Source organism: Delphinus delphis, chromosome 6, assembly GCF_949987515.2.
Source record: "Delphinus delphis chromosome 6, mDelDel1.2, whole genome shotgun sequence".
Classification (NCBI taxonomy): Eukaryota; Metazoa; Chordata; class Mammalia; order Artiodactyla; family Delphinidae; genus Delphinus; species Delphinus delphis.
Window position 1 is genome coordinate 2614613 of NC_082688.1, and position 14055 is coordinate 2628667.

The window sequence follows — 14055 nt, forward strand, 5'->3', positions numbered from 1 at the left end:
CCGAACCAACCACTCCACTCGGGGCCGCGGCCAGCACTCCCCAGGGAAAGCTCTGTCGCCGAGAACCAGGAAATGGCCGTGCGCCTCGCCGCTTGCCCGGCGCAGGGCTCGGGCAGCTGGCAACTCGCCAGCCTGGAGGAAGAGGGCGCAGGAACAGCCGCCGGCTGCGGCGGGCGGTAGGCGGTTCGCTTTTTACCCCGCCACCACCCCCACTTTCACTTTCTGCCCGTGACCGCTCTGCTGGGCCAGGCAGGCAGGAGCAGAATATTTACAAATCCTCTCCCTTTATTCAGAGCTCACTTCCCAAGCACGCGCGGGCTGTGGTGGAGAGAAAGCAATTACTCCACTTTCTAAAAACAAAACAAAAATTGACCTGGTGCTGCCCGTCCCTCCTCCCCGGACGTCCCCGTGGCAGGGCTGGGACTGGATCGAAGCTTCTGAGAAGCTGCTTGGGGCGGGATTCCAGAGTCCTGGGGCCCCCGAGGTTACCAGAAAGGTCAAAGCGAAATGACCCACACCGCCCGCCCCAGATGCCGTGTGCCCTATCTCTCCCGATCTGTAACCACCAGCACACATCAAGGCCTCAAGACAGAAAAGGGCAAACACAGAGCTTTATTTGCAAATGAGAGGCCGCACTCAGGGCTGCCAGAGGACGGAGGGAGGGAGGGGGGAGGGAGGGAGGGAGGGAGGGAGGGAGGGAGGGAAGGAGGTCCCTAACTCCTGAAGACTCAGCCTTGCACGGGTTCAGGCCTTTTCTTGTTACCCTTGAAAGCCAACTACTCCCCCAGAAGACATGCCGCCCAGGCAACTTTGCGTAGATTTCAGGATCTCCCCAGGGCCACTCCATGGACCCAGGAAAAGAACTCCTATTTTAAAGAAAGAGTCAGGAAGAAGGCCTACAAAAGCAGGATTAAAAAAGAAAAACAAAAAAAAACTTTCGTCTTTACTTGGGGGGGGCACGAGGAGGAGGGGCCGGAGCGACTCCTTCATTTACTTGCCTTCCGCCCTCCAGCCAGTTTGCCCACTGATACCCAATGCCACCTCCCCATTAACTCGGCAGCCACAACCCAGGGAACACACGGGGGCACCCCAGTTATGCACTTTTGGGTAGAAAGCTTTCAGCCAAAATGAAGGATCGCAGGATGGTCAGGGACTGGGCCCAATGGCGGGAACCCTCAGGATGGACCACGGGACCGCCCCACGTGGGTCTCCAGGCGGACCGGTTCCGTACCCCCACTTTCATCTTTCCAAAACTGCGCCCTAGCCCCGAGGGAAAGGAGGCGGCCCAAGACCTCCACCCCGGCCTGTCCCCGGATGAGCAACCGGTGGAGGAAGAGGACTCCCCCGAGCCCCAGCTTTATTCACGGGGAGCCCACGAGGGCCAGGGGGCCGTGTGAGGTTTGGGGTGAGTACTTCTCCCCGATGAGCTTGTGCCGTGCTGTCAGGCCGCGGCCCACCCTGAGTGGGAAGGAGGGCACGCACCCCCGCTCCTCCCGCAACTCAATCTCGCCCGGATTAAGCGCTTTTCGGGCTGATTTCAAAACGGGAACTGGGTCTCCTCTTGGCCGCGCTGCAACGACCCAGCAACTCCAAAGGGCTCAAAGTCAGCTCGGGCGCCTAACTCTGGAGAAATCGGCCTCCACGCCACGCCGCCCGCTCCCGGGCCCGGCCTCGCCCCCCGCCCCGGCCGCGGCTACGGCCCCCGCGCGAGACCCGCGGCCAGGAGCCAGGGCGGGCGGGACGGGCGCGGAGAAAGGGGCGCGGGGAAAGTGGCGCCGAAGCGCACCTTCCCCTCCACGTCCGCCCCGATCCCCCCCTTCGAAAGATGGCGGGCGGAGGAAAGGGGGAAAAAAATCCTTTCCGTGAGGGAGGGCGCGCGGGAGATCGCTGGCGCGGGGCGCGCGGGCCGTGCCAACTCCGGGCTGCGCGCCCCGGCCGCGGCGACGCCCCCGAGCCCGGGACGCGGGCGGCCGGGAGGGCGCGGGAGGAGGGGAGAGGGCCCGCGCCGCCGCCGCCGCCGCCGTCGCGACCCCGGGCCGCCGCCGCGCTTTGTTGCATCGTGGCCGCGCACAAAGGCGGAGGCGGCGACGGCGTCCCGGGCGCCCGGCTCCCCGGACGCGCCGGCGGCCTGCGCGGGGCGTACGGGGCCGCGCTCCCCGCCCCGCCCGGCCCGCCGCCACCCGCGCCGCCCGCCGCCCCGCGCGCGCAAGGAAGCAATAGAAAGGCGTACTTGGCCTCGGCGGCTCCTGCGGCCGTCCCCTCCCGGCCCGCGCGGCCGGCTCCTCTTTGGCTCGCCGGCCCCGGCAGCATAATAGACGCGCCGGAGCCGAGCAGGGCTCATGCGCTGCGCCGCGGCGCCTGGCGGGAGTCGTAGTCCGCGGCCGGGCCCGCGCCGGGGCCGCCCAGGAGAGGCCATGGCGCGCGGACTACATGTCCCGGCCCCGCCGGCGCCGCGCCCCGCCCCGCCCCGCGCGCCCCCGCCCGCCGCCCGCCCCGCCGACCCGGCCGCGAGCGGGCCCGGGCCGGGGGGCGCGCGGGGGCGGGGCGCGGCGCCGGCGGCGACTCGGGGACCCGGCGCGGCCCTCCCGCGCGCCCTCCCGCGCAAGGGACGTGCGCCTCTGGGCGTATTTCCTGGTGCTCGGGGAGGCGCGCGAAAGGCGGGAGAGCGGCCAGCGCTCGCCCGCCGCTGCCGCCCGCACCGGAGGACCCCGGAGTCCGGGGGGCCGCCCTCTAACCTGAGGCGCGCACGGTCTGGGCGGCGCGTACCTGCCGGGCGCCCATGTTTGTAAACAAACCGCGTGCCTAATTAGCCTGGCGGGGGCGCGCGCAGGAGGGCGGGGGCGGGGCGTCGGCGCGCGCGCAGGGGCGGCCCCGCCCGGGGAGGAGTCTCGCTCGGTCGCGCCCCTATCTACCTACCTCCCACAACCCCCCACCTCCCGTTCCCACATCAGGCCAGGGCCTGGGCCCCCGAGCTCGCTGTCGTGGGAGCGGGCGCCAAGTCCCAGGAGCTGGCGAGGAGCAGGGGATGTTCCCGGCTCTTCCCCGAGACCTGGCCCCCCCAGCCTCTTTTCCCATCTGCCCAGTGAGGGGCAGGAATGAGATCAAAGGTCCCTAGCCTGAGGTTCCAGCAGTGGGCCCCAAAGGTAAAAACTGGGGACTCTGGCCCTTTTTCTGTATTTTGAAAGGTTCAGCTCGTGGACACGTTTCAGATCTTATTTTCAGTGGCAGTTCCTCCTGTGTATACATTAAGTTTTTATCCAGCTGTAACTTAAGGTGGACGCACGTTGTGTATATTAAACCCCCATAAAAAGTCAAAAACAAAACAAGTTTTCCTTGGTACCCACTGAACCTGCCAACTACAAGGTCGAGTTTCCTCGTGTGGGCTGAACCCCTCCCAAGCCCCTGGGGTCACTGGGTTTATTTTCGGTTGCGCAAGAGCGCTACTACCGCAAACACACACGTCTTTATAACATTAAAGTGAGTGACGACTCGGCTGAGCCCATGCAGCCCCACACCCACCCAGGACAGGCCTTCTGTGCCCGGCTTACAGGTGAGGCAACTCTGGGAGGTGGGTGAAGTGGCCCTGGGTCACAGAGAGCTGAGATGCCAAAGCCTTGCGTCCTGGGAAACACAGCTTGTAGGAGAGGCCAAAACCTCCCCCCACCCTCCCCACTGTCCCTTTCCTGGGAGCACAGGACTTCCTGCAGCCCCGGATGTCAGACTCTGGCTGGGGAAGACCTTTGCCTTTTTAGTTTACAAAGTGGGAGAAAGTCGAAAGAGGGAAGCGTGGACGGCGAGGACCTGCAGGTTGACTCCTTCGGAACCATCACCCTGGTTGCATCCCTCCCGAAGCCCGAGTTTGGTACTCCAGTTTACAGACTTCTGTTTTAGTCACCTCCAAGGCTACATCCCCTTCCTTCCACCTGGGTCTCATTCTCTTGGACATCCTGGGGTCTCTGGCCATCAGCATGTTCCACCTCACTGCTAGAAACGATCCCACCTCTCTCCTCACGAGGCCGAAACAGAGAGCCTCTCCACCTGGTCTTACGTTGCAGGGCTTGGATGGAGCGTACACAGAGGCCACCCGAACCAGCCAGGCTGGCAAGGCTGCCAACTGAATGCCCAGGACCCTGATGAGCCTCCTCTGCCCTGCCACTGACCTGAGGACTCCCTCCCAGGAGTAGAGCAGGACCCTGGGCCACCCTGGGAGCCTGGCTCTGATGGAAGGACCTAGGTCTCTGCCTCTCCCTTCCCCGTGCCCAGCGGTGCTGCGTGCCCGCTCACCCACAGCCCAGGGAGCTCGGAGGAGTGATCTTCCCTGAGGCTGGAGAAATCTCTGGAGGCGGAATCTGTAGGAAAAATGTGACCGATACTCATTTGAGCATCTCAGCCCCTGGGCTAACTACCCCTCAAGCCTAGTGCAGGAGCCCCTCCCGGGGGCTTCTTGGGAAGCCCCAGGCTTCCCCAGGCTGCCTTGGGAAGGGATTTGGGTGGCCCTGACTGTCCCCACCACCACCACTAGCCACCGTCTTCTCCCTTCCCAGGCTCTTGTAGCTTCAACGCCAGAGGTTGGGCCTCCGTGGACTGCTGTGTGCCTGGGGTACAGCCACTTAATCTCCCCAACCGGGGTTTCCTCATCTGTCAAAGGAGGATTAAAAATAGGACGTCATCCTGCAGCTGTGGGAGGGGAAAGACGATGCAGGCTGGGCCTCTGGCCCCTCTTGGTCGTGGCTCACCTCTCTGCCTTGGTCTCTTATTACTGGGCTGTTTATTGGCTGTCTCCACCCTCCAGCATGGCAGCTCCCTGAGAGCAGGGCTCTAGACCCCCAGGGCCTACAATAGGTCTGGCGTGTCATGGGTGCCCAATAAATATTTGCTGAGTGAATAAACTTTCTCTTCTGCACATCTGTCCCACTCTCCAGGCTCCATCTGCAAAACTTGGCGTAGCCAGACCATTACCAGCTAAGGCAGCTGCCCCGATCTCCCCCACTGGAGCCCTGCAGACATTAAAGCCATGGTCTTAAAGCTTGCAGTTGGCCTTAAACCCTTGCTCAGGCCAGCCCAGGGCCCGGGCCTCGGCTCCCTCCTGCTGCCTCCTGCAGTCTTCACCCACGACGCCCCTGGAGGCACAGAGCAGTTATGTTATTGCTTTATAGTTAATACATGAGTCTCTTAAAAGTTTAGTCTCGGGCTTCCCTGGTGGTGCAGTAGTTAGGAGTCCACCTGCCAATGCAGGGGACACAGGTTTGAGCCCTGGTCCGGGAAGACCCCACATGCCGCAGAGCAGCTAAGCCCGTGCGCCACAACTACTGAGCCCGTGCACCACAACTACTGAGTCTGCGAGCCACAACTACTGAAGCCCGCACACCTAGAGCCCGTGCTCCACAACAAGAGAAGCCACTGCAGTGAGAAGCCCGCGCACCGCAACGAAGAGTAGCCCCCACTCACCACAACTAGAGAAAGCCCGCGCGCAGAAACGAAGACCCAACACAGCCAAAAATAATAAATAATTAAAAAAAAAAGTTGAGTGTGCATGAGTCCTTCCCCCAGAGGCTGATCAGCATTTGCAACAGCTAAAAAGGAATTTCTGTCTCCACCAAGCAAAGGCTGCACTACGGCTGATGGGGAGCAAAGGTTTCTACTTATATCAGTACAATCACATATGGACCATTTACTGTGAGCCACACACTGGGTCAAGCGTTTTACATACATAATTTCCCTGAATCACCAATTTGGTGAAGCAGGAATAATTCTGCCCACTTTTTATAGATGAGAATGAAGGCGCTGTGAGGTTAAATTACTAGCCTGAGCTGTGGTTTGAACCCAGGGGGGTGGGGTTCACATTTCACCTGCAAAATACATTCCAGGAGCTGCGTTGTGGTGGGAGAGATGAGGTGAGTGTTTGAGTCCGCAAACACCCAAGTACGTTAGTTGGTTCTCTTATAAAAGCATGGGGAGCCCCTGGGATGGGATGGAACTTGGAGTGAGCCATCTCACTTCCCTGTTTTTCCTGCTCCTAACATGAAAAATCATTATTACAAAAGTAATAATAAAGTCCTTAAAAACACAGTGTGGAAATGTCTTGGACATGACTTGGGGCTCAGGTGAACAGAGAGAGAGTGGGCTATGCTGCAGCTGCCTAAATATGGCCACAGAAAGACGGTCAGCAGGAGGCCGGGCGAGAAGACAGGTGGTGGCCCCCGGGGGTTTCAGTCTACCCGTCTGTGAAATAGGATAGTAAACACCTGCCTTGTAGGATCGTTGTGAGGGTAAATGCGGTAGACATTTTCATTCATAAGACGGCACGTGCGTTTGTTCGTTCACTCCAAAGGTGCTGATGGAGGGAATGGTGCCGCACACTCCCGCTTCCCAGCTCTGCAGGTACGAGAGGGAGCAAGACAAAGGGCCAGCTGCCGCAGAGCCGACGTGCTCCCGGGGATGCACAGACTATCAGAAATAAGTAAAATCTGCGGTGTGCCTGACTGTGCTCAGTGCTACGGAGAAAAATCAAGTCAGGAAGGGAGCTGGGGAGCTGGGGAGCTGGGCTAGTTGGCTCATGGCAGCTAAATATGGAAACTAGGATTGTGGGTGATTTTAGTTTATTTTTCTTCTTGATCATTGTTTTCCCATGGCAAACAGATTGCTATGAAATGAAAAATGAGTTTTGTTTGAAGAGGCGATCGTTGTGATACTATGGAGAGAGGGTTGGCCTCTCAATGCTTCAGTCCCTGGGTCTCCTGGAATCCTCGCTCAAAGTTTAGGTGCCCCTGGAATCCCTGTGGCTCTGATGGCTTAAAAGATGATGGAACCAGCCCTTCTTGGCTTTGCACCCACAGGAAAGCTTTCTGCACTGATGTCCTGTGACACCATGGCCCTGTCTGTGTCCCCTCCCTATGTCCTCTGCCTCTGAGAAGGAAACCCAAGGCTATGAAATAAGTGTGTTTAAAATGATTGAAGATGTAAAATAATTTTTTTAAAAAGACTACCAAAAAATCTGGGAGTTTGGGGAAAAAAAATCCTAGAACTGCTAGAAATCAAAAATATAGGCTGCACGGAAATTTGAAACTCAGAGGAAGGGTAAATAGCAGCTTAGACAAAATTGAAGGAAGAATTAGCTCCCTGAAAGATAGATCTGAGGAAACCAACCAGAATAAAGGTCAGAGAAACAGAGATAGAAAATATTGTAAAAATTGGAAAATTCATTTAAAAAGAGGGAAGAAGGCTTCCCTGGTGGCACAGTGGTTGAGAGTCCGCCTGCCGATGCAGGGGACACGGGTTCATGCCCCGGTCCGGGAAGATCCCACATGCCACGGAGCGGCTGGGCCCGTGAGCCATGGCCGCTGAGCCTGTGCGTCCGGAGCCTGTGCTCCGCAACGGGAGAGGTCACAACAGTGAGAGGCCCGCGTACCGCAAAAAAAAAAAAAAAAAAAAAAAAAAGAAAGAGGGAAGAGGTGCTATGCCATCCTTCCAATAGGAGCTGCAGACAAAGAGAATTAAGAAAAGGGGGTGAAGAAATATTTGAACAGATAAGAAGTGAAACTTTAACAGAATAGATGGAAGAAATGAATCCTTGGATCCAGGAAGCACAGGTCACAAGTAGGATGAACACGAGTGACTCCACACTTGAATGTATCATCGAGAAACTGAAAAAGCATCAAAGACAAAGAGATCTGAAAAGCAATTGGCTGAGGTGAAGTCAGCAAAAACGGCAGAGCAGAGAGCTCCAAGGGCCCAGGACTCCACAGAAACAGCACATAAACGGGCAAAAGCCATCAGAACTAACTTTATTTGAACTCTGGAAACTAACTGGGAAGACAATCATGAAAAAGGTGGCTTCATCTCAGTAATTGAAGAAATCTCTGTTGACTCCCTAGCTGACCACCAAGCTCATCAAACACACTGCAGTGGCCACACAATAGAGAATCCTGGCTTTACGATATTGGTTCTGAAAAGTCACCAAACAGACGGCAGCAACAATGTACAGAGGCAGCCTCAACAAACCTCTGGACAGGAGGGAATCTGATTTCCAGAATTGCCACATTATAATATTAAAAATGTCCAGTTTTCAAGAAAAGTGGACATGCAGAAAAACAGGAACGTATGGCCCACACACAGGAAAAGAAATTGAATAGAATCAATTATACATCAATAAAAAAGAAAGAAAGAAAGTGAATAGAAGCTGCCCCTAAATGAGCCCAAACACTGACTTACTAGACAAAGACTCTATATCAAAGCAGTTAATATTCTCAAGAGCTAGAGTGAACCATGTACGGGAGCTAAAGGAACCATGAACACAATATCTCACCAAGTAGAGGATAGCAATAAAGAGAGAGGAATTATAAAAAGAAGCCAAAAAGAAATTCTGGAGTTGAAATGAGCAATAACTGAAATTTTAAAATTCACTAGAGGGGTTCCATTGCACATTTGAGCAAGCAGGAGAAGCAATCAGAGATAAGTCAATTGAGATTATCCAAACTGAGGAACAGAAAGAAAAAAGAATGAGGAGAAATGGACAGAGCCTAAGAGACCTGTGGAATGCTATCAAGCATGCTAATATATGTACAATGGAAGTCACAAAAGAAGAAGGGAGAGAGGATGGTGAAGAAAGAATATTTTAAAAAATAATGGGCCAAAATGGCCCAAATTTGATGAAAGACATGAGTCTGCATATCTAAGAAGCTCACAAAGTTGATCCAAGGTGTGATAAACTCAGAGTTCTTCACATTATAATCAAAATTTCAAAAGACAAAGAAAAAATCCTGAAAGCAGAAAGAGAGAAGTGACTCACTGTGTACAAGGGGTCTTCCCAATAAGATCAACAGCTTATTTGTCATCAGAATCCCTGGAGGCCAGAAAGTGGCAGGATGACGTATTCAAAGTGCTAAAAGAAAAAAATTCCTGTCAACTGAGAATCATATAACTGGCAAAGTTATCTTTCGGAAAAGAAGGAGAAAGGGAATTCCCTCGTGATCCAGTGGTTAGGACTCTGTGCTTTCACTGCTAAGAGTGTGGGTTCAATCCCTGGTTGAGGAACTAAGATCCTGCAAGCCATGTGGTGTGGCCAAAAAGCAAAATACAAAAAACAACAAAAAAAGGAGAAATAAAGTATTCCCAGACAAACAAAAACTGAGAGAGTTTGTTGCTAGTAGACCTTCCCTTTAAGAAATGCTAAGTGGAGTCCTTCAGGCTGAAATGGATGGACATTAGACAGCAACTCGAATCCACGTGAAGAAATAAACAACAGGAAAGGTAACTACATAGATAAATATAAATGTCAGAATTAATGTATTTTGGTTATCAACACCTCTTTTTCCTCCATCTGATCTAAAAGGCAACTGTATAAAACAAAAGTTATAAATCTATGACAGTGGACACACAACGTATAAAGGTATAATTTGTAACAGTAAACAACATGAGGGAGGGATGGCCCAATATAGGAGCAAAGTTTTGTATACTATTGAAACTAATCTGAAGTAGATTATTATAAATTAAGATGGTAACTGTAACCTCCAGAGCAACCGATAAGAAAATAACTAAAAATATATATCATAAAATAGAGAAGAAAATGGTACAGTAACAAGTATCTATCTAACACTAAAGAAGACAGTAGTAGAAGAACTGGAGCACAGGAAAAGTGTAACATATAGAAAATAAGTTGCAAAATGACAGAAGTAAGTGTTTCTGTATAAGTAATTACATTAAATGTAAGTGGATTAAATTATTCAATTAAAAGGCAGTGATTGACAGAAAGGATAAAAGAAAAAAAAGTAATCCAACTATATGCTGTCTACAAGAGACTCACTTGAGAACCAAAGAAACAAATAAGTTGAAAGTAAAAGAATAAAAAAAGATATTTAATTTAAACAGTAAGCAAAAGAGAGCTGGAGTGCCTATTCTGATATCAGACAACGTAGACTTTAAGACAAAAATTGTTACAAGAAACAAAGAAACACATGAACTAATGATAAGGGCGGCTCAATGCATCAAGAAGATATAACAATAATAAACATGTATGCACATAATAACAGAGCCCTAAAATATATGAAGCAAAAACTAACAGAATTGAAGGGAGAAATAACAGTTCAACAATAATAATTGGCGACTCTAACACTTCACTTGCAAAATGGATGTTACAACTAGACAGATGATCAGCAAGGCAATAGATGACTTGAATAACAATAAAAACCAACTAGACCTAACAGACATCTATAGATCACTGTACCCAACAACAGCAGAATACATAGTCTTCTCAAGTGCACATGGAATATTCTCCAGGGTAGACAATATGTTAGGCCACAAAACAAGTCTCGGTAACTTTTTTTTTTTTTGCGGTACACAGACCTCTCACTGTTGTGGCCTCTCCCGTTGCGGAGCACAGGCTCCGGATGCGCAGGCTCAGCGGTCATGGCTCACAGGCCCAGCCGCTTCGCGACATGTGGGATCTTCCCGGACCGGGGCACGAACCCGTGTCCCCTGCATTGGCAGGTGGACTCTCAACCACTGAGCCACCAGGGAAGCCCTCGGTAACTTTTAAAAGATTAAAATCAGACAAAGTATCTCCTCTGAGCACAGAGGAATGAAGTGAGAAATCAATAACAGAAAGAAAATGTGAAAGTTCACAGATATGTGGAAATTAGAGAACATACTCTTGAACAACCAATGGGTCAAAGGAGAAATCACAGGGAAATTAGAAAATACCAAACAAATGAAAAAAAAACCCCAAACATACCAAATCTTACCCATAAAGGACCACAACAAAAGCAGTACTCAGAGGGAATTCCCTGGTGGTCCAGTGATTAGGACTGAGCACTTCCACCACAGGGGGCATGGGTTTGATCCCTGGTTGGGGAACTAAGATCCCACAAGCCATGGCACAGCCCCCCCCCAAAAAAGTTGAAAACCAACTAACGTAATAAACTATATTAAAAGAAAGAAAGGAAAAAAACACACATGATCATGTTATGAGCTGAATTGTGTGCCCCCAAAATTTATATATTGAAGTCATAATCCCCAGTACCTCAGAATGTGACTGTATTTGAAGATAGGGTCTTTAAAGAGGTAATTAAGTTAAAATGAGGTCATTAGGGTATGCCCTAATCCAATATGACAGATGTCCTTAGAAGAATAAAAAATGTGGACACTAACAAGTATAGAAAAAAACAATCTTTTCAACAAATAGTGCTGGGATAACTAGATATCCATATACAAAAGAATAAAATTGGACCCCTACCTCACACCATATACAAAAATGAACTCAGAATGGATCAAAGACCTAAAGGTAAGAGCTAAAACTATAAACCCGGGACTTCCCTGGTGGCACAGTGTTTAAGACTCTGTGCTCCAAAGGCAGGGGGCCCGGGTTTGATCCCTGGTCAGGGTACTAGATCCCACATGCATGCTGCAACTAAGAGTTCCCATGCCACAACTAAGGAGCCCGCCAACCGCAACTAAGGAGCCCACGTGCCACAACTAAGGAGCCCATCTGCCACAACTAAGACCCAGTGCAACCAAATAAATAAATAAATAAAAAATAAAACTATACAAACCTTAGAAGAAAATATAGCGTCCTGGTCAGGGAACTAAGATCCCTCATGCCATGCGTGTGGGCAAAAAAAAATTTTAATAAAAGGAAGATAACCTGTGTTGGCAAGGAGGTGGAAAAGTTGGGACCCTCATACATTGCTACTGGGAATGGAAAATGGAGCAGACCCTTCAGAAACTAGTTTGTTAGTTTCTGAAGAAGTTAAGCATAGCATTACCATATGACCTAGCAACTCTACTCCTAGATATATACCCCAAAGAACTGAAAACAGATGTTCAAAAAAATTGTACACAAATGTTTACAGGAGTATTATTCATAATAGTCCCAAAGTGAAAACAAAATGTCCATCAGCTGATGAATGATAAGTGAAATATGGTATGTCCACACAATGGAAACTTACTTAGCCATGAAAAGGAATGAAGCATTGATACATGCTACAACATGGATAAACTTTGAAGCTATTGTGCTAAGTGAAAGAGGCCAGAAACAAAAGATCACATATTGTATGGTTTCATTTACATGAGATATCCATAACAGGTGACCCATAGAGACCGAGAGCAGATTAGTGGTTGTGGTGGGCTGGCGGGTGGGGGGAATGGGGAGTGACTGCTTGACGGGTGAGGGGATTTCTGGGGTGATGAACACGTGCTGGAATTAGGGAGTGGTGCTGGTTGCCCAACATTGTGAATATCCTAGAAGTCATTCACTTTAAAGTGGTTAAAGTGGTGAATTTTACCTCAATAATAAGAATACTTAAAAGCTACTGGCTGACCCTCATTTTAAAAAATTATTTATTTATTGATGGGCTGTGTCGGGTCTTAGTTGCGGCAGGTGGGATCTTCGTTGTGACGTGCAGGCTACTCTCCAGTGTGGCGCGCTGGCTCCAGAGCTCACGGGCTCAGTAGTTGCAGTGCACGGGCTCTCTGCTTGTGGCTTCTGGGCTCTAGAGTGGGCGGGCTTAGTTTCCCCGCGGCACGTGGGAATCTTAGTTCCCCAACCAGGGATTGAACCTGCATCCCCTGCATTGGAAGGCGGATTCTTAACCACCAGGCCACCAGAGAAGTCCCTTTTTTCTTTTTTTTTTTTTTTTTTGCTGACCCTCATTTTGATGGCTGGTTGACAGGGAGAATGCAGAAAGGGAAGGGGTTGGCTCCACCCTTGGGAAATGCCTCTGGTCTGGAGCGTGGCCCTTCAGAAGCCATGGGGTCCTGGGTAGGTTGGTTTTGGTGAGGAGAAGGGCATGGGGCTGGAGGGCAGTTAAATACGAGAGAAAACAACCAGCGGAAAGGAACGTGTCACCTACGAAGGAGCAGCAATAGAACAGGGCTCCCAGCAGCGGTGACGGAAACACTGCGTAACGGCGGCATACAGAGAGAGCACAGCTGTCAGCCCCAGTTCTCTGTCGCTTACAGGCTAGGGCAAAGGAAAGGCTTGTGCAGATTAACGTTAGATCCCTCGGCACAAAGAGACCTCGACCTCGTTCAGAAGACCACGGAAATTTACACTCCAGTGACAGGACATCGCACCCAGAAGGGCCGAGGGCTGCTACAAGGGCTGGTGAGCCAGGAAGTCGACAACATGTGGGTAACCACTGCTGAGCGTGGACGGACCGTAGGGCGGATGGCGGGGTGACCTCAAGTGCCCATGCTCCCCCTGCCTGGGGCCACACGTTGTCCTTGCTCTGCCATCTGCAGGATCCCCCATCCCGCCAGCCCTGGCCGTTCCCCCCGGACTCTATTTCCACGGGAGAGAAAGAAAGTCCAGTTCTGTTGAAGGTGTTGAAGGCTGCTTTGGGCTTCTCTCTTCGGAAGCTGATGTTAACCCAACTTATCTAACGAGAGAGATTTGGGGGCGGCGGGGGATGAGAGCAGAGCGTTCTGAGTTCTCTCCACACTCGGGAGGATGACAGAGAGCCACTTTCGTCTCCAAGGAAGTAGGTCTTTAAAATGCCAAGGGTAACTGCTAAAATAATAGCTATAGGATGGGTAGCTCCCAAGCCATCACAGGACACAAGAAAATAAGTGATCCTCCATTGCTTGTACGCGCATCGCCCGCGCTGCCTGGGCAGGAGGTCACGGGGGTTCGGAGCAGCGCTCCCTGGACGTCCGCTGTTGAGAGGCAGCGCGTGCGACCCTGGAGGGCACCCAGAGTTTTGGCGTCTCTCAGATCTGGGTTGAATCCTAACGGCCCCCTCTCCTGTGACCCGCAGCAGCTAAACCCCTCTGAGTCTTGGTTTCCCCACATGGAAAGCAGGGATGAAAAGAGAACCAACATCATAGGGGTTCTGGGGGACAAATAATAAGAGGGGGCTGTGTGTGGAGGTGGAGTGGCCCCGGCCACGGCCCTGAGAGGTGAGCTTAGGACTGAGCAGCGGGCGTCAGGCCTGGCAGCTGAGACCTGGGAGGTGGCGAGCGAAGGGCACCCGTGGGACACCCCTGTCCCCCAAACGCCCCAGTAGAAACTGGCATCACCCTTGACTCCCGCCCCCCCGCCCACATCCAGTCGGCCACCGA

At 51.9% G+C, this 14055-nt stretch overlaps 1 protein-coding gene across 3 annotated transcripts in view; it reads right to left on the reverse strand.

Moving 5' to 3' along the window:
• BRD3 (bromodomain containing 3) overlaps positions 1 to 2307 on the reverse strand; it is a 46100-nt gene extending 43793 nt beyond the window's left edge. For all 3 annotated transcript variants that reach the window (XM_069540737.1, XM_060013843.1, XM_069540738.1), the window contains exon 1: positions 2231 to 2307. The gene's annotated coding sequence lies outside the window, so the exon portion shown is untranslated. The remainder of the gene's footprint in view (positions 1 to 2230) is intronic.
• Positions 2308 to 14055: the final 11748 nt, after the last annotated feature.